This window comes from Manis pentadactyla, chromosome 5 (genome assembly GCF_030020395.1).
Source record: "Manis pentadactyla isolate mManPen7 chromosome 5, mManPen7.hap1, whole genome shotgun sequence".
NCBI lineage: Eukaryota > Metazoa > Chordata > Mammalia > Pholidota > Manidae > Manis > Manis pentadactyla.
This window is the reverse complement of record NC_080023.1, coordinates 157,093,505-157,121,087: the sequence shown is the minus strand read 5'-3', so window position 1 is coordinate 157,121,087 and position 27,583 is coordinate 157,093,505. Positions and strand designations below refer to the sequence as shown.

The 27,583-nt window shown below is 42.0% G+C and overlaps 1 protein-coding gene across 1 annotated transcript in view; it reads right to left on the bottom strand.

Moving 5' to 3' along the window:
- EPB41L1 (erythrocyte membrane protein band 4.1 like 1) overlaps positions 1 to 26,480 on the bottom strand; it is a 144,236-nt gene extending 117,756 nt beyond the window's left edge. The window contains exon 1 of the mRNA XM_036902398.2: positions 25,817 to 26,480. The gene's annotated coding sequence lies outside the window, so the exon portion shown is untranslated. The remainder of the gene's footprint in view (positions 1 to 25,816) is intronic.
- Positions 26,481 to 27,583: the final 1,103 nt, after the last annotated feature.

Below are 27,583 nucleotides of genomic sequence, written 5' to 3'. Positions count from 1 at the left end.
TGGTTGTCCCCATTCCACAGACAAGAAGCCGAGGGAATTCCTGCCCCGGGGCTCCTAGGACATGGCCAGGGCCTCCAGAAAGGCATGAATCCTTTGTTAGATACGGAATAAAGCATAGAGATGTGGGAGAAGAAACGAGTGTCATGCATTTTTGGGGGTTTTCCTGCAAGTCAGGAGGCAGGTTAAGGCCTACTAAATGCAGGCGCTTTCACCCTTGTCTTACTTAGACCTGACCACAGTCCTACGTGGCAGTTGTGATTATCCCCATTTCAGATGAGAAGCAGGGCCTAGATCTCTACCAAGGCAGCACAGAGCCAAGATGAAGCCCAACAATTATTCGTGTTCTTCACTGTGATCCCCGCCTCCAGTATAGGATACTCAGTGCCAAATGAGCAGCTTGGAAGGTAAGAAATCAAGGAGGGGAAGCCTGGTTGGGACCTCAAGGGACTTCCACAAACTAAGAGCAGAGCTGAGGGAGCTGAGGCCCCAAAGCAAGACTGAGCATGACTTGTCCAGGAGAAAAAATATATAATTAATAATAATAATTAATGATAACTAATGTGTTTGGAGCACTTACTATATTCTGGGCACTGTTCTAAAGCTTTACTTGTACTAACTCATTTAACCCCACAATAACACTGTGGGAAAGAGGTTACTCTTATCCCTCCTTTATACATTAGGAAACTGGAACACAAAGATATTACATAGCTTGTAAAGTGGTAGAACCAGGATCCAAATCCAGGAAGCTGATTCCCAAGCCTGTATTTTTAACTATCATAGACCAGACAGAAGCTGCCACGAATGCAAAACAAAGGCATCTGAACGAAGAGAGCCCCCGTCGCAGCAAGACTCTATTTAACTTGCTGTCTTATGTCTCCCTATGTGTACCCAGTGCCCAGCACACAGGGCCAAGTATGTAAGCCTAAGTTGTTAAACTGCTACGTGATGGCCACATGGGGCTGGAGTGTGAATGGGCTCTGTTGCAGCCCCTTCTGCTCTGCTAAGCATTTTCATCAGTGGTTTTAGGTGAAACAGGGGAAGGCAAGAGACACTAATCAAATCTACTGTTGTCATGAATTTGGAAGGGACAACAAACACACTGGAAACCAAAATTAGTTTCCAAAAGATCTTAGCAGCCTTGGGGCTGAGCTGGGACTAACAAGAGAATGGGCCACACAGAATACATATAAACTCTTGCCCTTTGGTCCAAACCAGAGCAGTCCCATAGAACTTTCTGTGATGATGGAAATATCCTGAATCTGCATTGTCTGATTTGATAGCCACCTGTGGCTGTTGAACATTTGAAATTGGCGTGTACAACTGAGAAACTGAATTTTTAATTTCATTTAAGTACTTTAAATTTAAATAGCCACCTGGGGCTAGTGGCTGCCATATTGGCAGTGCAGTTTCAAATGATCAAGTGCCCAAAATACAGGATAGAAAGAATCTAGATTAATCACGGGGCTCAGCTCTAGGCCTCACATTCTGAGGGCAACACTGTCACACTGGAACAAGTCTAGAGGAAGAGACCAGAATGCTGATGAACTGGATGCCAGATTATGCGATGAATTATTTAAATAACTTAGAGAAGGGAAAGCATAAGGGGGCTGTAGTGGCTATCTCTAAATAGCTGAAGAGGTATCATACAGAAAGGGGATTTGATTTGTTTCTTATTATTTGGGCCTAATAAACAAAAAATTCTGCAAACCCCTAGGCCACACTGTCTGAGGAAAGGGTCCATGTCTAGTTTATCTTTCTGTTCCCCTGGGCATCTAGTTCACCTAGGACCTGGCCTGTATTAAACACTGACTACATATTTTCTGACTGAATAGACGTGAAGGAATTCCACTCTGTCCCAGTGGGTGGACATTCAGGATGACAATTTCAGCTTACTATAAAGAACTCTCTAACAGTCCCAGCTATCCAAGAATGGAAGGAACCACCTGGGGAGTTAGGTGTTCTCTATCACTAGATATTTTCAAAAGATTGGGTCTTCATTTGGTGGCCGAACAAGGAACCAGTGCCCCTTCAAGTTGAAGGATGGGCAAGTTCTATTAGGAGGGGAAAGACAAGATCAAGGCCTTGCTTACAAATAATAATCTGGCTATATGTATAGAAAGAACAAACTGATGTGGAGGGACCCGAGGCAGGGAGGACCAGTTAGGAACCACTGCAGTGGTCCAGGAGGTAAGAGAATAGACTGGGTGGCAGTGGGAAAGGACAGGTATGGCAAAATGGGCACTGACATGGCAGTCAGGAGCTACAGGTTTGAGTCATGCCCCTGCCATTAACTTATTGTGCAGTCTGGGGTAAATTTCTTCCCTTCTTTCCATTTCAGTTTTCGTACCTGTGAATGCAGATGATCTCTAAGTCCTTTCTAACTCTGGATTCTGTTTAGGGGGAAGAGAGATTATGAAAGGTAACTGGGATAATGCATTAGACAGCTGCAAAGTAACAATATCTATCACTGGTCTTCTTACTATTGTTAACATTATCACAAAGGCAGCTTCCCCAGGACCTGGTGAGTAGATTGGTAGCAAGGGACAAGAAGAGGTCAATGTACTAGATCTGTTGAGGTGGGACTAGGGGACAAGGACCTCTGATCTTTTGCGAGGGTCAGCTAACAATTCTATCCCTCCCCCAAGATCTGTGAAGACAAACAGTGTTCTGTGTGCTGTCATCTTCATGAACACCTTCCTCATTCCTTTGAGCCACACCCCATACTTGCTAAATGAAGCAACCAGTTTTAGGAAAAGTTAAAGACTCTGCCCTGCCTCCTCTTAGTGTTCACAAGTGACACCTGGTGTGGTCCGGTCCTTAAAATAATAAGTATTGCCATCTCATATGAAAACATCCAATATTACTGAGTGCTATGTGCTAAGAACTTTACTTACATAATTTTCTCACCCTGGGAGGTAGCTATAAATATTATTCCCATTCTGTAGACAAGGATACCATGGCTCATGGATAAGCAATTTTCTCACAGTCACATAGCCACAAGGGGGATTCCAATACAACTCTATGTGCTTTCAAGGCTGTATTCCTAAAGGCTTCCTGCATTTTACTACTACTTTCGTAACAACTCAGGGAGGACAATGAGATCAGTATGGTCTCCAATTTACAGCTGGGGAACCAGTGCTCAGAGAGGTTAAATTAAAGTTAGTCGAGTCTTTCAATGTTCAGATCAGTACTCTTCCCCATACCGTTTCTCTTCTGTGACCCAGAAATTCTTTCCTCCTTCCTCTGCACCTTCCAGACCCTCCCCAGTCCTCCTAGGTCTGGGGATGGGTAGGGACTTGCCCAGCCCACTTAGAAGAAGGACTTCTACTTGTCCTTTTCATGGGGCAGGAGAAGGGAAGGATTTCTGAAAGGCAAAAGTTAATTCCCACCTCCTCCTCCCATCCCTCTCCCAGCACACACAGCCCCAGCCCAGGGCCTTGAGGTGTCAGTATTAAAGGCTTACAGAATGAGTCACATGGAGCTGAATGCCAGTCACCCGAGCACCAGGTGCTAAGCTTAGTTTAGAGAGGTGGAAAAGTAGGCCAAGTGTTCTCATCCCCAGGAGCATGGCCCAGTTGCAACTCGTGCCCCCTACTCATCTCATCTCAAAATACTGTAAACATTTAGGGAACACTGTGCAAGGCCTTGGGGACAAAGTGGACAGATGACAAATAAGAATGTGTCCTCACCATTCAAAGGGGATAAGACAGTGAATACAAAGTAATATATACTTATAAAGAGTGACGGGGGCACATGTTGATTAATTCCAAGGAGAGAAGCTCAGAAAGGAGTTAAGATCAGAGTGCAGTCTTAAAGAAAGAGATGAACATGCGAAAGCAGCAGAAGGGTACTCCAGGCTGCAGGCATGCACATGCAGAAGCCCTAAAGCTTAAATATATTTAGGCTCCACTTAGCAGGCAATAGGGAGCCATGGAGTGCACTATGGCTTTGGAGAAAGACTGTGAGTTTGAATCCTGGCTCTGCCCTTCTCAGCTGTTTGACCTTGGGCAAGTTACTCTCCCCTGTAGATATTAATATTCCCCATTATTTGTTCTCCCCCTTCCTAGTAAGATTATACATTCTAGCCAGTTGCTATGTGACTTGGGTACCCTCCAGAAGAGGAAGTGTACTTCCCCAGCCCAGTGTCAGGCTTGACCACATGGTGTCTTCTGGCCAATGAAACTGAAGCGGAAGAGCTATGGCAGTTCTAAGCAGAAACTCGAAGAACTATTGCATGCCTCAGACTAAAATCATACCTTTTCTCTCTGCCACTGGAATGTCATGTCCTGGATAGGGGCTGTGCCTTCAGCCTGGATCCTAAATGAACAGACATATACAGCAGAGCTGCAGCCAACCACAGCTACTTATGTGTAATGTGAGGGAGAAAATTTTGTTTTAAGGTACTGAGATTTAAGGTAAGGAGATTGTTTGTTATCACATCATAATGTAGCAAATTCTGACTAGTACACTCCCTACAGTGTGGGTGATTTTAGTAGCACCTACATCATGGAACTGTTGTGAGGATTAACTAAGATTATCTCATGAAAAATGTATAACCATTTCATGGGGGATTTGCACTGTAAAGTGATCACTTCACCACACATATATAGAAATTTGAGAGAGGATAGAAATCACATTTGCAAAAGAATAGCAAAGGATGGTGTAATCGGTTGAATAATATCCCCACAAAAATTCATGCCCACCCAGAACCTTAAAATAAGACCTTATTTGGAAACAGTCTTTGCAGATGTAATTAGTTAAGGATCTCAAGATTAACTCATCCTGGATTTACCGTGGGCCCTAAATCCAATGACTGGTGTCCTTAAGAGAAGACACACAGTCTTCTGTGTGAAGATGGCTGTGATGTGTCTGCAAGCTAAAGAATGCCAAGGATTACTGGCAACCACAGGAAGCTAGGAGAGAGGCTTGGGGTGTTTTCGTTCTCAGAGCCTCCAGCAGGGACCAACCCTGCTGACATCTTGATTTTGGACTCTGGCCTCCTGAACTGTCAGAGAACAAATTTCTGTTGTTTTAAGCCACCCAGTTTGTGCTAATTTGTTATAACAGCCCTAGGAAACTAATACAGATGGACTACTTTTTAAATTATACTAAACAATTGGTCATTCATTTAGCAAAAAATAAAATTGGGTTCCTACCTCATAGTATCCACAAAAATAACCTTCCACTGGGTCAAAAACCCGAATTCTAAAAGCAAAGCTTTAAAACTTTGAGAAGTAACTGAAGATCATCTTTAGCACTCAGGGTAGGGAAGGATTTCTAAAACAAGTCACAGAAATCACAAACTGTATTAGCGTGGGTTCTCCAGAGAAATAGAACCAGTAGGATATATAGATATATCTATATATTTTTATATAGATAGATAATAAGGAATTGGCTTATGTGGTTATGGAGGCCGAAAAGTCCCAAGGTCTGAGGTTGGATAGCAAGAGACCCAGGAGAGCCAATGGTTTAAGTTCCAGTCTGAGTCTGAGTTCAAATGCAAGAGAAGACCAGGGTCTCAGCTGGAAGACAGTCAGGCAGAGAGAGCAAATTCTGCCTTACTCTGCCTTTTTGTTCGATTCAGGCCTTCAGTGGATTGGATGAGGATGAGACCTGCTCACATTAGGGAGGCAATCTGCTTTATGTAGTCTTATGATTCAAGCATTAATCTCATCCAGAAACACTCTCACACCTAGAATAATGTTTAATTGAATATCTGCGCACTCCATGGCCGAGTCAAACTGACACATAAAATTAACCGTCACACAAATAAAAAATGAAAAAGCACTGATAGTCAACTGCATGAAATATAGAACTTCTGTAAGTGTAAAGGTAAACCACCCACTAGGAGAAAAAGCTCTGCAATGCTTTTTGACTGACAAAATATGAGAATCCAAAATACATAAGGAATTCCTAACAATCTATATTTTTTAAATGGACAAAGGATATGAACAAGAAATCCACAGAAGAAATATAAATGGCCAATAAACATATGAAAATGCTCTACCTCATTAGTTATCAGGGAAAGGCAAATTAAAACTACAGTGAAATATGAATTCAGTTTGCAAAGAAAGTGCCTTACAATACTGTGTATTGGTGAAGATGTAGAAAACTGGACTCTCTCATTCCTTGAAAGAATTGTAACTTGGTGTACCTTTTAGAGACACCCGTGACAATACCTAATAAGGTAGAAGCTGTACAGGACTCTGACTCCAATTCCTGGGAAACTCTGGGACATGTGTAAAAGGAGGTATGTTGAAGATGTTCTTTGAAGCATTGTCTATAATATTGAAAAACTGAAAACAAACTAAACATCTACAAATAGGTAAAGAGAGAAAGTAAATTGTAGTATGTTCAGGTAATGAAATATTATATAGCTGTGAAAATACAGGAATATGGAAAATTCTCAAAAATATAATGTCGGTAGAAGAAAATATACTGCAGAGTATAAAACTTAAATAATTTATATAAAGCTTAAAGATGTACAAAGCAATGGTATATATTGCTTAGGGATACTCATACATGTAGCAAAAATTATAAGGACATTTATTGGCATGATAAACACTAGAATAAATTTCAGGATAGTGGATACCTCTGGGTAGAGAGGGAGAAAATGGGATTGAGGAGGGGCACACAGGATGCTGTAATTTCATTTTATCTGTAACAGTTCATTTCTTAAGCTGGGTAGTATATACATGAGTGTACTCTATTATACACTACTCTTTTTCTTAAAATATAATTAACATACCATTAAATTCATCATTTTAAAGCATAGAGTTTAGTGGTTTTTTAGTTTATGCACAAAATTGTGCAACCATCACTACTTTAATGCCAGAACATTTTCATCATCCCAAAAGAAACCTCATACCCACTAATAGGCACTCCCTGTTACCCCCTCCCACCAGCCTGGCAACCACTAGTCTACTTTTGGTCTTTATGCATTCATATAAATGGATCATACAACGTGTGGTCTTTTGTGACTGGCTTCTTTCACTCAGCATAATATTTTCAAGATTTATCCATGTTGTAGCATTTCATGGCTGATTACTATCCCTTTGGATGTATAGACCACATATTTGTTTTTCAGTTCATCAGTTGATCTACATCTGGGTAGTTTCTACTTGTTGGCTATTATGAATAATGATACTATAAACTTCTGTGTGTAAGTTTTTGTGTGAACTTATATTTTCCTTTCTTTTGGGTATATATCTAGGAGTGGAATTGCTGGGTCATGTGGTAACTCTATGTTTAACTTTTTGAAGAGCTTCCAAAGAAGCTTCACAATTGCTCACCAGCAATACCTGAGGGTTCAGTTTCTCCACATCTTTACCAACAGTTGTTATTGTTTCTCTTTTTTATTATAGCCATCCTAATGGGTACAAAATGGTATGCACCATGCTTTTTGGTGCATCTGAATTATTTTGTAATAATTTCTAAATTTAGTAATTAATAACAGAAGACCACTATGATGGTTGGTGGGGAATGGACTGGTAGGGGTTGAAATAGAAGCCCTAGAGGAGTGTACTGCAGATGTCCCTCAGACAGAGAAGTAGGCCTGTCTTAGAGGGCTGTGACATGGGGCGTGAAGAAGGTGGGGCTGCGGTCCTTCCTAGAGGCCAATGCAAATCTCAGAGTGAATCAGTCCATTCAGAGTGTCTCCCCAAAGCAGCTCCAAAATGAGATAGGTTTTCTGGGGACCTCCAAATCCTCTCCCACACACAAGATCTAAAATGCCCCTGAGAAGCAGTCAGAAACTGACGTTGGAGGCAGGGGCATTATTAAGAATAATTCAGGGGAAGTTCTTATTTGCTGATGATTTTAGGCCAGTCCTTTCTTTTTTGACCTAAGTTTCCTAATATGTGAAATGAAAGATTTGGGTCAACAGTCGTGTCTAGAGTTCCTTTCCCCTGGGACATGCTAGGATTCTTTAGCCATGGGTCCATTTCTAAATGGAAGGAAATTCCTGGGACCAAGATCTTACACAGAAGAAATGTTCTGCTTTTTATTTTCTGAAAATAAGTCAAGTTCAAAGATGAAGAAATGAAGAAAGGAACATTAGGTATTTTGATCCCAAGGATGTTTGTCTCTAAGAATAGAAAGATTTTATTTAGAATTATATTGATATATAATAGATGATGACATCAGTGAATTTTCTAGGAAATTTTATTTCTGAGATAAATTCCATTAGGCCAATTTAATTCCTTGAATAAATATGGCATAATTAAACTGCTTCCAACTTTTTCCATTTTTATTTCAATGAAATTATTTTCACTGAGATCAATTGTTTTCCATGACAACTTGACTAGAAAAAGCCAATTAATCAATTTTTTTGCTCATATAAAAGATTTATTGATAATAGCTTCTGTCACTTTGAGGCCTCTTTTCTCTCAAATCTAGTTTTCCCAGGTTAGATTCCACAGATTTAATTCTGTTGAAAAACATTTGATTCTTCTGACAATTTTTAGCCTTGTGCAATTTTAGCATACATTCATTATTTCTACCAGTGCTTGTATAAGTTTCATATGGCTATTATAACAAATTACTACAATCTTGGTAGCTTAAAACTACACACATTTATTTTTTTACATTTCTGGAAGCCTGAAATTCTAATTCAGTACCACTGGGCTGTGCTCTATCTAGAGGATGCAGGGGAGAATCTGTGCCTTACTTCTCCCAGTTTCTGGTGGCTGTTGGCATTCCTTGGCTTGTGGCCACATCACTCCAATCTCTTACTCCATGAGTACACTTTCTTTTCCTCTTCTGTGATAGTCAAATCCCCCTATGTCTCCCTCTTATAAAGATTGCATTTAGGGCCCACACTCATAATCCAGGATGATCTCCTCATCTCAAGATCTTTAACTTAATCACATATGTAAAATCTTTGCCATAATAGGTTCCAGAGATTAGAACCTGATATCTTCAGGGGGTTAGTGGAGGAGGCATTATTAAGCCTACTACAATTCTATTCATTATGAATTGGATAAAATACCCATAGTTACTTAGATGCTAATGTTGTTAGCAGCATTAACTCACAATGAGCAGAGGTAGAAAGAAGCAACATGTCAGTCAATAGATGAACGGAAAAACAACATGTGGTATATCCATACAATGGAATATTATTCAGCCAAAGGAATGAAATTCTGATACATGCTGCACATGGATGAACCCTGAAGACATTATGCTAAATGAAAGAAGCCAAACACAAAAGGATAAATATTGGAAGAGATACCTAGAATAAGAAAATTAATAGGCAAAAAGTAGAATAGGGTTACTAGGGATGGGAAGAGAAGCAGCCATTGTTGAAAAAGTACAGAATTTCTGTTTGGATTGACAAAAAAGTTCTGGAAATATCAGTGATGGTTACACATTTTCAATGTACTTAATGCCACTGAATTGTACACCTAAAAATGGTGAAAATAGTAAAATTTATGCTATGTAGATTTTACCACAATAAAAATAACAATTAGTATTCCTTAAAAAAAAATTAAGCAGACGCAAATTAAAACCACAATGAGATATCACCTCACACCAGTAAGGATCACCACCAGCCAAAAGACAAACAACAAATGTTGGCGAGGTTGTGGAGAATGGGGAACCCTCCTACACTGCTGGTGGGAATGTAAATTAGTTCAACCATGTGGAAAGCACTATGGAGGTTCCTCAAAAAGCTCAAAATAGAAATACCATTTGACCCAAGAATCCCATTTCTAGGAATTTACCCTAAGAATGCAGCAGCCCAGTTTGAAAAAGACATATGCACCCTTATGTTTATCACAGCACTATTTACAATAGCCAAGAAATGGGAGCAACCTAAGTGTCCATCAGTAGATGAATGAATAAAGAAGATGTGGTACATATACACAATGGAATATTATTCAGCCATAAGAAGAAAACAAATCCTACCACTTGCAACAACATGGATGGAGCTAGAGTGTATTATGCTCAGTGAAATAAGCCAGGTGGAGAAAGACAAGTACCAAATGATTTCACTCATATGTGGAGTATAACAACAAAGAAAAAACTGAAGGAACAAAACACCAGCAGACTCACAGAATGGACTAACAGTTACCAAAGGGAAAGGGACTGGGGAGGATGGGTGGGAAGGGAGGGATAAGGGGAGGGGAAAAAAGAAAGAGGACATTATGATTAGCATGTTAATGGGGGCGCACAGGGAGGGCTGTGCAACACAGAGAAGACAAGTAGTGACTCTACAGCATCTTTACTACACTGATGGACAGTGACTGTAATGGGATTTGTGGGGGGGACTTGGTGAAGGGGGGAGTCTAGTAAACATAATGTTCTTCATGTAATTGTAGGTTAATGATACCAAAATTTAAAAAAAGAAAAAATATTAAGCAGAGTAAAAAAAATATGGATAATTGTATTAATTTCTTAGCTTATCTGAAAATAACCATGACCAATTTTCTTCAGATACTCCATGATTGTCAGATTTATTTAGCCTTCTGTGTTACTGATACAATCCTCCCACATATGGTACACTAATTGATCCCACCTTTGCAGAGCAAAGAGGAAATGATGGGCAAATGGTCTTGGGAAAAACGGAGGAATCAAAATATCCTTTTATGCGTAGGTGTAGAACTCATAGGACTTACGTAGCTAAGAGCAGAAAACGGAACTCGGTTCTCTGCTTCAAAAGAGGACAGAATCAGCAGATATTGCAACAAGAGAGACTTTGATTAGGTTTCAGGAGTCCTCTCACCACTGTAGAATGAGAGGACTGGACCAGTAAGTTCCAAGACCCCCTCCAGCTCTAACAGTACATAGCTCTGCTACTAAAAAAATGAGTAGGAATTCACAGTTGCCCAGTGTCTGTGGCTTGTACGGCACTGTGCCAAGTGCTTTTTAGCATGAGCTTATTCAAACCTCACGATGACTTTATATGGTTGGTATTACTACCCCCATTTTACATACAATAAATAACGGCTCAGATAACTCACGTAACTTAAAAGTCCAGAGCTAGGAGGCAGCATAGCTGAGAACCAAGGCCAGGGATATCTGACTCCTAAGTCTAATGCTCCCCACTAGGCCATGCAATGGGACTTTCCTTTACGCAGACATTTGGGAAAGGGAAGAGTTGACTCTAGGTTATAGGCCTAAGCCACTGCCTGCTCAAAAGCAGGAGGCTGAAGCCACTTGCTCTGATTCTTTGGAGCTGCTTCTTTCATCATATGTCAGGTTCTAGAGACAGGGGGCTGCTGATTCTACCACTCTCCAGAAGTTTGGCTAGAAACTGCCCACAAGTCTTCAAAAATTGAACACTTACAAGTGTTCACCTGCCCTTGTAAACCTCTGGAGCATCCACTTCCCAGATGAAGTGGTTGCAGCCCTGGGAGAGGGAAAGGGCAGCCCTTTTGGCAGAGGTGTGACCCTCTGTCCTTTTGAGCTCTCTGACCTAAAAAGGGCAGAACAAAAAACATGCCAAGTTACAATGTAAACCACACCGATGTGTGTGAAGGATCTTCACATGGGTTTTATCAGAGAATGTGCTGGAATAATTTCCCATCAGTGGCTGGTCTTGTAGCCTCCAAGACATCCTATACATTGGTAGCCTGATTAATTCCCCCAAAGCACAGCTCCAACAAGGGCCCTCTCCCACTCAAGAAAGAAGGCCAAACTCCTTAGCTTTATATCTGAGGTCCTCCATGGTGTGTTTCTATCTCTATTTCCAAATCCAATCTTTTTTGTTGATTTACTTATTTTTATTATGGTATCATTAATGTATAATTACATGAACAACGTTATGATTACTAGACTCCCTCCATTATCAAGTCCCCACCACATACCCCATTACAGTCACTGTCCATCAGCGAAGTAAGAGCTATAGAATCACTACTTGCCTTCTCTGTGCTATACTGCCTTCTCCATGCGCAACCCCCTACATTATGTGTGCTAAATGTAATGCCCCTTTTTTCCCCTTATCCCTCCCTTCCCACCCATCCTCCCCAGTCCCTTTCCCTTTGGTAACTGTTAGTCCATTCTTGGGTTCTGTGATTCTGCTGCTGTTTTGTTCCTTCAGTTTTTGCTTTGCTCTTATACTTCACAGATGAGTGAAATCATTTGATACTTGTCTTTCTCTGCCTGGTTATTTCACTGAGCATAATACACTCTAGCTCCATTCATGTTGTTGCAAATGGCAGGATTTGTTTTCTTCTTATGGCTGATTAATATTCCATTGGGTATATGTACCACCTCTTCTTTACCCATTCATCAACTGATGGACACCTAGGTTGCTTCCATTTCTTAGCTATTGTAAATAGTGCTGTGATAAACATAGGGGTGCATCTGTCTTTTTCAAACTGGGCTGCTGCATTCTTAAGATAAATTCCTAGAAGTGGAATTCCCGGGTCAAATGATATTTCTATTTTGAGCTTTTTGAGGAACCTCCATACTGCTTTCCACAATGGCTGAACTAATTTACATCCCCACCGGCAGTGTAGGAGGGTTCCCCTTTCTCCACATCCTCAACAGCATTTGTTGTTTGTCTTTCGGATGGTGGCCATCCTTACTGGTGTGACCTGATATCTCATTGTGGTCTTAATTTGCATTTCTCTGATGATTAGCAATGTGGAACATCTTTTCATGTGTCTGTTGGCCATCTGAATTTCTTCTTTGGAGAAGTGTCTGTCCAGCTCCTCTGACCATTTTTTAATTGGATTATTTGCTTTTTGTTTGTTGAGGTGTGTAAGCTCTTTATAATTTTGGATGTCAATCCTTTATCGGATATTTCATTTATGAATATATTCTCCCATACTGTAGGATGTCTTTTTGTTCTACTGATGGTGTCCTTTGCTGTACAGAAGGTTTTTAGTTTGATAAAGTCCCACTTGTTCATTTTTGCTTTTGTTTCCCTTGCCCAGGGAGATATGTTCATGAAGTTGTTCATTTTCATGTCCAAGAGATTTTTGCCTATGTTTTCTTCTAAGAGTTTTATGGTTTCATGACTCACATTCAGGCCTTTGATCCATTTTGAGTTTACTTTTGTGTATGGGGTTAGACAATAATCCAATTTCATTCTCTTACATGTAGTTGTGCAGTTTTGCCAACACCAGCTGTTGAAGAGGCTGTCATTTCCCCATTGTGTATCCATGGCTCCTTTATCATATATTAATTGACCATATATGCTTGGGTTAATATCTGGACTGACTATTCTGTTCCACTAGTCTATGGGTCTGTTCTTGTGCCAGTACCAAATTGTCTTGACTGCTGTGGCTTTGTAGTAGAGCTTTAAGTTGGGGAGCGTAATCCCCCCTGATTTGTTCTTCCTTCTCAGGATTGCTTTGGCTATTTGGGGTCTTTGGTGGTTCCATATAAATTTTAGAACTATTTGTTCCAGTTCATTGAAGAATGTTGTTGGCATTTTGATAGGGATTGCATTGAATCTGTAGATTGCTTTAGGCAAGATGGCCCTTTTGACAATACTAATTCTTCCTAGCCAGGAGCATGGGATGAGTTTCCATTTGTTAGTGTCCTCTTTAATTTCTCTTAAGAGTGTCTTGTAGTTTTCAGGGTATAAGTCTTTGACTTCCTTGGTTAGGTTTATTTCTAGGTATTTTAATCTTTTTAATGAATTATAAATGGAATTGTTTTCCTGATTTCTCTTTCTGCTACTTCATCATTAGTGTATAGGAAAGCAACAGATTTCTGTGTATTAATTTTGTATCCTGCAACTTTGCTGAACTCAGATATTAGTTCTAGTGGATTCTTTAAAGTTTGTTATATACAATATCATGTCAACTGCAAATAGTAACAGTTTAACTTCTTCTTTACCAATCTGGAGGCCTTTTCTTTCTTTGTGTTGTCTAATTGCCATGGCTAGGACCTCCACTACTATATATAAAAGCAGGGAGAGTGGGCATCCTTGTCTTGCTCCTGATTTTAGCAGAAAAGCTTTCAGCTTCTCACTGTTAAGTATAATGTTTGTGTGGGTTTGTCATATATGGCCTTTATTATGTTGATGTACTTGCCCTCTATACCCATTTTGTTAAGAGTTTTTATCATGAGTGGATGTTGAATTATGTCAAATGCTTTTTCAGCATCTATGGAGATGATCGTGTGATGGGGGTTTTGTCCTTTTTGTTGATGTGGTGGATGATGTTGATGGATTTTCGAATGTTGTACCATCCTTGCATCCCTGGGATGAATCCCACTTGATCATGGTGTATGATCCTCTTGATGTATTTTTTAATTTGGTTTGCTAATATTTTGTTGATATTTTTGCGTCTATGTTCATCAGGGATATTGTCTGTAATTTTCTTTTTTGGTGGGGTCTTTGCCTGGTTTTGGTATTACAGTGATGCTGGCTTCATAGAATTAGTTTGGGAGTATTCCCTCCTCTTCTATTTTTTGGAAAACTTCAAGGAGAATGGGTATTTTGTCTTCTCTAAATGTCTGATAAAATTCAGCAGTGAATCCATCTGGTCCAGGGATTTTGTTCTTGGGTAGTTTTTTGATTGCCAATTCAATTTCATTGCTGGTAATTGGTCTGTTTAGATTTTCTGTTTCTTCCATGATCAGTCTTGGAGGAGTATATATTTCTAGAAAGTTCTCCATTTCTTCTAGGTTATCCAATTTGTTAGCATATAGATTTTCATAGTATTCTCCAATAATTTCTTATATTTCTGTGGTATCCCTAGTTATTTTTACTTTCTCATTTCTGATTCTGTTTATGTGTTTAAATTCTCTTTTTCTCTTAATAAGTCTGGCTAGGAATTTATTTATTTTGTTTATTTTTTCAAAGAATCAGCTCTTGGTTTCATTAATTTTTTCTTTTGTTTTATTCTCCTCAATTTTATTTATTTCTTCTCTCATCTTTATTATGTCCCTCCTTCTTCTGACTTTGGGCCTTGTTTGTTCTTCTTTTTCCAGTATCAATATTTGTGACTTTAGACTATTCATTTGGGATTGTTCTTCCTTCTTTAAGTAGGCCTGGATTGCTATATACTTCCCTCTTCGAACTGCCTTCTCTGCTTCCCACAGAAGTTGGGGCATTGTGCTGTTGTTTTCATTTGTTTCCATACATTGCTTGACCTCTATTTTAATTTGGTCATTGATCCATTGATTATTTAGGAGCACGTTGTTTAGCCTCCATGTGTTTGTGAGCCTTTTTGCTTTCTTTGTCCAATTTATTTCTAGTTTTATACCTTTGTGATCTGAGAAGTTGGTTGGTAGAATTTCAATCTTTTTGAATTTATTGAGGCTCTTTTTGTGGCCTAGTATGTGGTCTATTCTGGAGAATGTTCCATGTGCACTTGAGAAGAATGTGTATCCTCCTGCTTTTGGGTGTAGAGTTCTATAGATGTCTGTTAGGTCCATTTGTTCTAGTGTGTTGTTCAGTGCCTCTGTGTCCTTACTTATTTTCTGTCTGCTGGATATGTCCTTTGGAGTGAGTGGTGTGTTGAAGTCTTCTAAAATGAATGCATTGCATTCTATTTCCTCCTTTAGTTCTGTTAGTATTTGTTTCACATATGTAGGTGATCCTGTGTTGGGTGCATAGATGTTTATAGTGGTTATATCATCTTATTTTGCTGACCCATTATCATTATTAATGTCCTTATTTATCTCTTGCTACTTTCTTTATTTTGAAGTCTATTTTTGTCTGATACAAGTACTGCAACACCTGCTTTTCTCTCTGTATTGTTTGCACCAACTCCAGTCTTGCACAGATCCTGACTCTGCTCATGCCCTGTGGTGCCTCACCTTTTCCCACTATGGCAGGCTGTGGCCGCCATGCTCAGTTCTAAAATTCCTTCTTCTGGTAAAAATGCCAACCTTTTCTTTCAAGAATTCTTTGCTCTTCACTAATATACAGAACACTGTTATCTTCCAATGGAATCTGTCTTTCTGGGCACATGGATTAATTCAAGGTTGGATATGTGACCTAAGCTGACCCCATTACAATCTTCTCTGGGTTTTTCCTGCTCTAGGCTGCAGGGAGGACTGCCTCACTTTCCTCTGATCTCCCATAACTCTTATCTGGACCTCTCTTAGGCCACCTAGCACTTCCTAGATCTATGGTTATTCTTACATTCTCTGTGAGACTGTCTCAGCTTCTACTTTCTCCAAGTGCACCACTTTTTTCAAGTGCTCAGTTTTAACAGGCATTTCCTGACTACTTGCGTGCAGACATTGTTATGCTCTGGGAATAGGGAGTTGGATAAGATATAGTCTCTTATTGAAAGAATGGATTGCCGGGGACCAAAAGGACCCCCCACCCACAAAATGGCGAACTCCCCGCTTCTCTTCCGGGTCCTCTGCTCCCGCCGGTGCCAGCCAAGGCCCAATCACCCCTCTACACCTACCCGCCGGCGCCACCTAAGGTCCAATTATCTTCTGACCCACCCCTTCCTTGCTAACCTGTATAAATTGAGCCTGCAAACAATAAACTGTGCCAGCTTGATCAGACATCCTGTCTTGCTGGTCGTGCTTTGTGTCCCTTGCTTGTTTCATTTCTGCAGGTTTCTCGTTTTGGCCCTCGTTGATAGTCCCGCGGGACGGGACAATGGATGAATGAAAATGCTCCTCTGGGCTTCACCCAATTTATTACAGGGTATTTGAGCCACAGAAAATAGTAAAGTCCAAAGGCATTATCCTATTATTCAAGACCTACAGTCCAGTTCTAATTTCTAATCTGCTGCACACACTCTTAGCTCCAACCAACCCGAACTGTTTGCTGTCCCCGAATACCCTGAGATGTCCCCACCTGTGTGGGTTTGCCCAGGCTGTGGTCTTCTTCCGCAGTCACTCTTCCTATTTTTCTCTTCCATTCATACCTTCCTCTTACCCCTTCTCACCTCATCGTCTCTCACTTTTAGCTCCTCCCCCTACTACTTTCCCTCTTTCACCATCTCTCCCTTCCCTTTCCTTCCTCTTAGCTCTCCCTGTGCTCTCTTTGACACTTCCCTCCATCCCACCATCCCATACCTCTTAATTTTCCTCTCTTTTACATTTCCTGACCCTCTCCCTTCTCCGTGCACAGTCTCCTCCCCAGGGGCAAGAGACAGGATAAGACAAATCTAAATCAAACAGCTTCTAGATCTCATCACAAGAAGCCCTCAAAGTGGGGTGGGAAGAACAGGGGAGAAATGGAGGGCAGAGGGGCAATCCTGGAGGCAGACAAGAGGCTGCCTAATGACTACTGGTGAATCAACAGAGAGCAGCATGTCAGTTATCTAACTCCAACCCACCTTCAGCTCTTCCTTTTTCTCCCTGTGATCACAGAATTATCAATATCAGAACTGCAAAAATCCTTGACAGTCATCTACTCTGTCTCCATAATTTTGCAGCTGGAAGAATGAGGCATGGCTATGGAAACAGGCACAGAAAAGGGAAGCGACTAGCTAATGTCACCCAGCAAGTTGACGGTTCAGCAGGAACTGGAGTCCTAGGGCCCTGCCCCCCAGACCAGTGAGTGCCCTTTCGCCTATCCCACAATACATTCCTTCCCTCAGCCCCTAGTCCCTCTCCCTGATTTCTACCCCACTAGGCTTGGGATTTCCAGTCTTCCTTCCCCTCTTCCCCCTGCATGCAAGTGAATAGAGTCCAGTGAAATAGGGGTCAGAAGGGACTAAACATCAGAAGTCCAGTCTGAATCCTAGGGGCATATTTGGTAGTCAGATAGTGAAAGTGTCAATCTGGGCTTCAGGGGGGCCAGGCTCCCCTTTGGAAAGCTCCATTACAAGCAGCCTGCATTGAGTTGAGGGACCCTCTGTTTCAGCAGGCTAACCTGGCAGGATCCTCACCTCACCCTCCCAGCCTCACTCCACCAGCCACCAGCCAGGAACTTAAAACAGAGGCCACCTGGGCACAGGATGGTCCACAGCTGCAGGTGGAGGTGGCTGCAGGCAGGAGGAGAGGGAGAGGGAAGGGTTTTCAGCGTCTCCACTTTCAATCCTGCTCCTCTGCTCTACAAAGGGCCACTGTCTGAGCTCAGAGGGACCTTGGAGGGAGGCCTCCCAAGGTGCTGGGCAACAGGGCTGGATTTCATCAGGCTGGGCCTCCAAGCCAAGTAAACATCAGGGTAGGAATAGGTCCAGCAAACAGGCTCCGGACTCTAGGCAGGCTCAGTGGCACTCTTACCTAGGGCTTCCCCAAGAAAACTAGAAAGGGCAAGGTCATTTGCCCAATTTCCTCCAGAAATGGAAAGTGGGGATAAGGAATCGGCTCTATCCTAGTCCACTTCCCATTGCTTAAGGAGCAGAGAACCATCCTATTCCCCTTTAAGAAGCAGACATTTTGCAAGACATTTTTTTAATTAGTTCAGAGGAAGTAGAAAGCTCTGTGAGCTTGAGTAATCAGGGAAGACTACCTAGAGGAAGAATGATTTAGGTGGAATTCTGCCTCCATGTGTAGGTAGAATCTTCACAAATGGACAGGAAGGAAAAAGGCATTTCAGGCAAAGAGCACAGCACTGAAAAGTCGTGGCATCTGGAAAGTAGGAGTATTGGGGGTCAAGGAAGAGATCTATCTGGCTAGGGTACAGAATTCACATAGGAGGTAGAAAATAAGGCTGGAAAGTTTGGGAGATAAACCATGATCAGTATTAACAGGCTGGTGGCAGAGTCATTACACTTTCTGAGCACAGCAGGGATCGGGTAAAAGCAGAGTTTTATAGAAACCTTACTCTTATGATGTTATGAAAGAGTCCTTAGATTGAGCCCTAATTCTCTGGATAACTTTGGGCTGGTTATGGCCTCTCTCTGGGGTTTGGTTCCTTCATCTTTAAAACAGAAGTGTTACACCAGAGAATCTTGCAGTCCCTTTCCTTTTCTGAAGTGCAAGAATTCTCTGATGGAGCAACATGACCAGGAGGAGAAGAGAGTCTGTAGCCACATCCCAGGTGTGTCTGCATTTCTGCAATGAATCATCTGCTTAGAACTGTGGAATGGCTATCACCACCACCAGGCACTATGCTAATTACTCCCCCCTTTTTTAAAAACTTCATTTTTGTGAATAGGAAATGCATATACATGCTGCAAGTATGAAGTCATAAAAAGATATATGTACCATAAAAATAGATTTCCCTCCTTACCCTGTTTCCAGCCATCTATTTCTTCTCTGTTACCAGTTTCCTATCTTTTCAAAGATAACCTATACATATATATAGATTTTATAAAGATCCTTTTCTTTACACAAATGGGAGCATACTAGACACACTGTTCTGTACCTTGTTTTTTAAACTCAGAAATTCTGGGTATCTTTTCATATATATATGAACTTTCCTCATTCTTTGAATGGTAGGACATATTTTATTAAGCCAGTCCCCTATAGATAAATATTTAGATTTTTCTTTCCTACTATAACTAGATATCCTGATGAGTATCAATGAATATCCTGAACACATATCATTCAGCATATTCTGGAAAAGGTCTACATGATACATTCCTAGAAATGAAATAAATGTGCTAAACTCTATGAATATCAGAACTATAGTTTTAAATGGTCATAATTATATTGATTATGCAAATGAAAAATCTAGGCACAGAAAGATTCATTGACTTGCTCAAAGTCACACAGCTCTTATGTAGTAGCAATTCCAACATGGACAGTCCAACACCACAGTCAACACACTCAATCATTCCACTAGTGCTTCTCAAACTTTAGCATGCATCAACATCGTCTGGAGGGTTTGCTAAAACATAGATTACTGTGCCTTACCATAACAGTTCTGATTCAGTTCACCTATGGTGGGCCCAAGAACTTGCATGTCTAATGAGTTCCCAGGTGATCACTCTTTGAGAACCATGTACCATACTAGCTCTCCCACCTGCAGATGTGCAGGTTGTCCACAAAGAAAGCAGCTGTTACCTAGCACCTGGCATTGATAGAACCAGAGGGGCACAGGAAAGGCCTTCTGGAGCCCATTAATCTAAGCTCCATGATGGGAGGGTGAGAGCCCAGCACAGTGTCTGGCACATAGTGCTCAGTGAATACTTGTTGAATAAATGAATAAATAAATGAGGTACAAGAGCCCCATGCACCTGTTGTTGCCTCTTTTCCCAGCTCCTGGTAGCCCCTGCTGTAAGGAAGCCCCACTGCCCATGCTGGCAGAGATCCTACTTCATGTTATGACAGTCTGCTATAGACTAAATATTTGTGTCTTCCCCAAATTTATAAGTAGAAAGCCTAACCCCCAGTGTGATGGTATTTGAAGGTGAGGCCTTTGGGAGGTAATTAAATTTAGAGTAGTTTATAAGGATGGGACCCCTGTGATAGGAAGAGACCAGAGGGCACTCTGTCCCCATCATATGAGGACATGGTAAGAAGGCAGCTGTCTATTGGCCAGGAAAAGGGCCTCGCCAGTTAACGGAGCTGGCCTGCACCTTGATTTTGGACTTTCCAAACTCCAGACCTTTAAGAGATAAATGTCTGTTAAGTCTCCCAGTTAGGGTATTTTGTTACAGCAGCCTAAGGTGATTAAGTCAGAGTTCTCGGGAACAGAGCTGTTTATTTCCTGTCATTCCTTCCCTAGCTTATAATGAAATCAATGAGGCAGCCAGGCCTCTGTTATTAATGGAAGACAGCATCTCAGAATGTTAGAGCTCAATTGAGATAAGCCAGTCCAACACCCTCATTTATTATTATTAATAGTAATAATTCATAGTACACCCATGTAATTGATATGCTTTTAAAAAAATCCCTCTAACCTAATTCCTTAATTCCCTGTATTTCCTTCCCCCTTACGCTGGCACAGAGCCTCTCCTTCCACTCCATGTGGTTGATGGGGCCAATCCACACACACACTATGAGAAAGATTTAAATTTAGGAGGAGGACTTCTGGCCCAAGGCGAGTAGGGCAGTGGAAATCTCCTCCCAAAACCATATATATTTTTGAAAATACAACAAATACAACTATTCCTAAAAGAGAGACCAGAGGATACAGTACAAGAGCCAGGCTACATCTACATCTGTGAGAACTCAGCATCTCACGAAGGGGGTAAGATACAAGCCATGGCCCGGGGGGACCCGAGAGCTCCCCCCACCCCAGCTCACTGGTGGAAGGAAAGGCGTTGGAGCAGGGAGGGAGTGGAAGTGCAGGACTGCTAAATATACAGCCCTAGTAATCTCCACCGGGAGCACAGACACACATTGCATGGTGCGCTGGATATTATGGAAACGGAAGGGTAGGGTCCAAGATGGAGACTATGAGAGGGTCCCCACAGCCGGCTCCCCTGGGACAAAAGAAAAGCGAGTGCTTTTTATAAGTCTTAAAGGGACAAGGGCTCAACAGCTGAACAAAATCGTCCCAGAACACTCAGCCCAACAGGCTGGGAATCTTGAGGCACTTCAGGCCCCCTAACCCACTGGGGAGTAAAGCAGTTCCAAAGGCCCTCACGGCGATAAGCAGCCTGCCATTCATTCCCCCCCACCGGCACTACAAGCAAACCAGCTGACCCGCCACAGCTGTGGAGCAGCTGGAAAGTGGCCCCGCTCACAGCAACCACACAGTCTCCTCCCAGAGCGCAGCTAACCAGGACAGGCAGCGGAAGCCAGAGCAAGGTCCGGAAGGTGCAAAGGGCACCATTCTCACAGGAGAAGACACCTGGCAAAGCGGCGACTCCCTGCAGTGCTCTAGGCTGGCCCGAGGGTGGCCATACCCACAACAGCTCAGGAGATTGTCCCAGACTCTGCTCCTGGTGTGCAGGTAACCAGCACAGAAAGTGGAAGCCAGAGAAAGGACTAGAAAGCATGAAGGGGCGCCATTCTCTCAGGAGAACACACCCGGTGCAGCTGTGACCCCCGCAGCGCTCCAGGCAAGCAGAGAAGGTAACCGGCGTAGGGAGCAGAGAAGGGCAAGGCGACCAAGAAGCAGGAAGGGACTTTGTTCTCCCAGCTGATACACGTGACAACTTCCAGCGACCACTCCTATTGCCATGAAAAGGCAGAAGAATCTGGTCCAGTCAAAAATCACTCAGACAACCCCAGAGAGAGGACCTGGTGAGATAGAGATAACCAATCTTCCTGAAAAATAATTAAAAATAAAAGTCATAACCATGCAGATGGACCTGCAGAGAAATATGCAAGAGATAAGGGGTGAAGTCCAGAGGGAGATAACAGGAATGAAATCATCCATAGAAGGGTTTAAGAGAAGATTGGACGAGGTACAAGAGACTGTTAATGGAATGGAAATCAGAGAACAGGAATACAGGGAAGCTGAGGCAGAGAGAGATAAAAGGATCTCCAGGAATGAAAGAATATTAAGAGAACTGTGTGACCAATCCAAACAGAACAACATTCGCATTATAGGGGTACCAGAAGAAGAAGAGAGAGAAAAAGGGATAGAAAGTGTATTTTGAAGAAATAATTGCTGAAAACTTCCCCAAGCTAGGGAAGGAAATAGTCTCTCAGACCATGGAGGCCCACAGAACTCCCAACACAAGGAACCCAAGGAGGACAACACCAAGACATATAATAATTAAAATGGCAAAGATCAAAGACAAGGACAGAGTATTAAAGGCAGCTAGGGAGAGAAAAAAGATCACCTACAAAGGAAAACCCATCAGGCTATCATCAGACTTCTCAACAGAAACCTTACAGGTCAGAAGAGAATGGCATGATATATATAATGCAATGAAACAGAGGGCCTTGAATGAAGAATACTGTTACCACCACAATTATCATTTAAATTTGATGGAGAGATTAAACAATTTCCAGACAAGCAAAAGTTGAGGGAATTTGCCTCCCACAAACCACCTTTACAGGATATTTTAAAGGGACTGCTCTAGATGGAAGCACACCTAAGACTAAATAGCTGTCATCACAGAAAATAAAATCACAGCAAAGAAAGCAGACCAACCAAATACTAACTAAAGGCAAAAAATAAAATCAACTATCCACAAAAGCAGTCAAAGGAAACACAAAAGAGTACAGAATAAAACACCTAACATATAAAGAATGGAGGAGGAAGAATAAGAAGGGAGAGAAAAAAAGAATTATCAGACTGTGTTTATAATAGCTTAATAAGAGAGTTAAGTTAGATGGTTAGATAGTAAAGAAGTTACCCTTGAACCTTTGGTAACTACGAATCCAAAGCCTGCAATGGCAACAAGTACATATCTATTGATAATCACCCTAAATGTAAACTGACTGAATGCACCAATCAAAAGACACAGAGTAATAGAATGGATAAAAAAGCAAGATCCATCTATATGTTGCTTACAAGAGACTCATCTCAAACCCAAAGACAGACACAGACTAAAAGTGAAGGGATTGAAAAAGATATTTCATGCAAACAATAGGGGAAAAAAAGCAGGTGTTGTAGTACTTATATATGGAGTACATATATTAAAATAGACTTCAAAACAAAGAAAGTAGCAAGAGATAAAGAAGGACATTACATCATGATAAAGGGGGCAGTTGAACAAGAGGATATAACTATTATAAATATATATGCACCCAAAACAGGAGCACCTACTTATGTGAAACAAATACTAACAGAATTAAAGGAGGAAATAGAATGCAACGCATTCATTTTAGGAGACTTCAACACACCGCTCACTCCAAAGGACAGATCCAGCAGACAAAAAATAAGTAAGGACACAGAGGCACTGAACAACACACTAGAACACATGGACCTAACAGACATCTATAGAACTCTACACCCAAAAGCAGCAGGATACACATTCTTCTCAAGTGCACATGGAACATTTTCCCGAATAGACCACATACTAGGCCACAAAAAGAGCCTCAATAAATTCAAAAAGATTGAAATTCTACCAACCAACTTCTCAGATCACAAAGGTATAAAACTAGAAATAAATTGGACAAAGAAAGCAAAAAGGCTAACCAACACATGGAGGCTTAAGAACGTGCTCCTAAATAATCAATGGATCAATGACCAAATTAAAACAGAGATCAAGCAATATATGGAGACAAATGAAAGAAAGAGCACAATGCCCCAACTTCTGTGGGATGCAGCCAAGGCAGTTCAAAGAGGGAAGTATATAGCAATCCCGGCCTATTTAAAGAAGGAAGAACAATCCCAAATGAATAGTCTAAAGTCACAATTATCGAAATTGTTAAAAGAAGAACAAATGAGGCCCAAGTTCAGCAGAAGGAGGGACATAATAAAGATGAGAGAAGAAATAAATAAAATTGAGAAGAATAAAACAATAGAAAAAAATCAATGAAACAAAGAGCTGGTTCTTGGAGAAAATAAACAAAATAGATAAACCCTTAGCCAGACTTATTAAGAGAAAAAGAGAATCTACACACATCAACAGAATCAGAAATGAGAAAGGAAAAATCACAACAGACCCCACACAAATACAAATAATTATTAGAGAATACTATGAAAATCTATATGCTAACAAGCTGTAAAACCTAGAAGAAATGAACAAGTTCCTAGAATAAAACAACGCTCCAAGACTGACCATGGAAGAAACAGAAAATCTAAACAGACCAATTACCAGCAACAAAATTGAATTGGTAATCAAAAAACTACCCAAGGACAAAACTCCTGGTCCAGATGGATTCACAGATGAAATTTATCAGACATATAGAGAAGATATAATACCTATTCTCCTTGAAGTTTTTGAATAAACAGAAGAGGAGGGAATACTCCCAAACTAATTCTATGAAGCCAGCATTACTCTAATACCAAAACCAGGCAGGCAAAGACCCCACCAGAAAAGAAAATTACAGACCAATATCCCTGATGAACATAGATGCAAAAATACTCAACAAAATATTAGCAAACTGAATTCAAAAATACATCAAGAGGATCATACACCATGATCAAGTGGGATTCATCCCAGGGATGCAAGGATGGTACAACATTTGAAAATCCATCAACATCATCCACGATATCAACAAAAAGAAGGTATCAAAAACCACATGATCATCTCCATAGACGCTGAAAAAGCATTCGACAAAATTCAACATCCAGTCTTGATAAAAACTCTTAACAAAATGGGTATAGAGGGCAAGTACCTCAACATAGTAAAGGCCACATATATGACATACCCACAGCCAACATCATACTTAACAGTGAGAAGCTGAAAGCTTTTCATCTAAGATCGGGAACAAGACAGGGATGCCCACTCTCCCCACTATTATTCAACATAGTACTGGAGGTCCTAGCCACAGCAAACAGACAAAACAAAGAAATACAAGGCCTCCAGATTGGTAAAGAAGAAGTCAAACTATCACTATTTGCAGATGACATGATATTGTACATAAAAAACCCTAAAGACTCCACTCCAAAACTACTAGAACTAATATCTGAATTCAGCAAAGTTGCAGGATACAAAATTAATACACAGTAATCTGTTGCTTTCCTATATGCTAATGATGGGCTAGCAGAAAGAGAAATCAAGAAAACAATTCCAGTCACAATTGCATCAAAAAGAATAAAATACCTAGGAATAAATGCAACCAAGGAAGTCAAAGACCTATACGCTGAAAACTACAAGACACTCTTAAGAAACAAAATAAAGAGGACACTAATAAATGGAAATTCATCCCATGCTTGTGGCTAAGAAGAATTAATATTCTCAAAATGGCCATCATGCCTAAAGCAAGCTACAGATTCAATGCAAGCCCTATCAAAATACCAACAGCATTCTTCATCAAACTGGGCCAAATAGTTCTAAAATTCATATGGAACCACCAAAGACCCCGAATAGCCAAAGCAATCCTGAGAAGAAAGAATAAAGCAGGGGGGAATCTCACTTTCCAACTTCAAGCTCTACTACAAAGCCACAGTAATCAGGACAATTTGGTACTGGTGCAAGAACAGAGCCACAGACCAGTGGAACAAAATAGAGAGTCCCCATATCTAGTTCCAGCTGCTCCCTACCTGGCCTTGAGTCCTGCTCCTGCTGCCCGCCTCACCCACAGGCCTCTGTCCTTGGCTCCTTTTCCTGTTGGCACTCTTGCTTTGAATACATACACCCGAAGACCAGACCTGTAACTGAAAATGTCCAGGCCCCAGGCCCCTCGATAAGAAAGCATTTGTTTGGGCAGCTGGAATCAAGGAGTCCACTAGTCAGGGAGAGAATTTCAGGGGCCAACTCAGTCAGATTCAGCTGGTCAGCTGCACTTCGGGTAGGCCTCTGATTCATCTAACATTTATTGAATGCAGAGGAAGTCAGTCATCATAGCAGTCAGGCAGATGTAGTCTAATGCAGACGCTGTAGGTCAAGCCGAGTCAGACAGAGGCTGTGGGTGACTAACAGTCAAGCAGTCCCAGTCCCTGAGCTACAGTTAGACCCAGATGGTCAGTCAGAATCAGCCAGCCACACGTACTCAGCCATGCGTTCTGGCAGATGTGGTCAGTCCACACATCAGGTGGGCTGATACACCATCAGATGTCCAGTCAGCAAGTCTCCAGTAGCCAGCCAGATTCAGTCTGCCATCCAGTCAGGGAACTCAGGCAAATGCTCAGGCCCAGGTGGAGTCAGAATCAGCCGGTCAGTCTCAGTGTTCTTAGCCCATCTTGGCCCATTCAGCACAGATGGAGCTGTTGGCACAGAAGTATCAATCAGTAAACTGATCAGTCAGATATAAAAGGGCTCAGTCAGTCATATACAGCCTGTCAAGCACAGCTGGAGTCTGGTCAGTCAGGTGCAGTCGGATCACCTCAGTCAGACATGTGCTGTCAGACCCTGACGCCATCAGCCAGGTATGGGCAGTCAGTCAACTGTGATCAGGCCGACAGATCACGCGGTCTTGGTCCATCAGGCACACATGAAACCTGTGTTCAGTCAGACACAGCCAGACGGACACGGAGTGCCAGGCAGATGGTGTCTGTGAAAGCCACTAAGACCAGGGGCCTCGTTCTGGGCGGAGCCTTGGCGGGGGCGGGGCCTCGTGCGGGGCGGCACCTCGTTGTGGGCTGCCTGGCCCGCCCCTCCGCTCCCTGCAGACTCCGGCGTTGCCATGGCACCTGCGGACCCTGCCCGAGTCGCGCCTCCCCCGCGCCTTCGGAGTGGAGATCCGACCCTGCCGCGGCGCGGCGAAAGGGCTCGGCAGGCCGTGCCCTGCGGAGAAGCGGGGTGCCCGCTGCACGCTCGGCGATTTTGCCATGGCCTTGTACAGGTGGGAATGACTAGGAGACTGGGATGGCTACGCAGTGGGAGACACCCAGAACCTCCGGATCTCGTGCTCCTCGCCTTAACCTTGCGCTGCCCCTCAGGAAGAATCATTCCTTTAGTCAGAAGGGGAGTATCAACAACAACAAAAAAACACTCCAGGCAATGTGTTTAGCGTTCTCTGGGCTTAATAATGACTCACCTTGTACCAAGCACTGTAATAACAGCTTCATGTACAGTAATTCACTTGAGCCTCACAGTTTTCCTTTGATGTTCTATAATTTCCTTTTTAAATATAAGGAAACCAAAGCACAGAAGGGTCAGGGGGCTGTGAGGTGGGGGAGCCAGGATTGAAACCGAGGCAAATCTAATTCCTGACATGGGCTCCTGGGCCCTCAACACACCCTGGCCCTCTCCTTTGACCTCCGAGAGCCGAGCATGAATCTCCTTAAGCCAGTGGGCCTGGATGGCTTCAGTACTGGCCCCAACCCTGTGCTAGGCTTGCAGCATGAAGGTTCTGGTTTGAGTCTCTG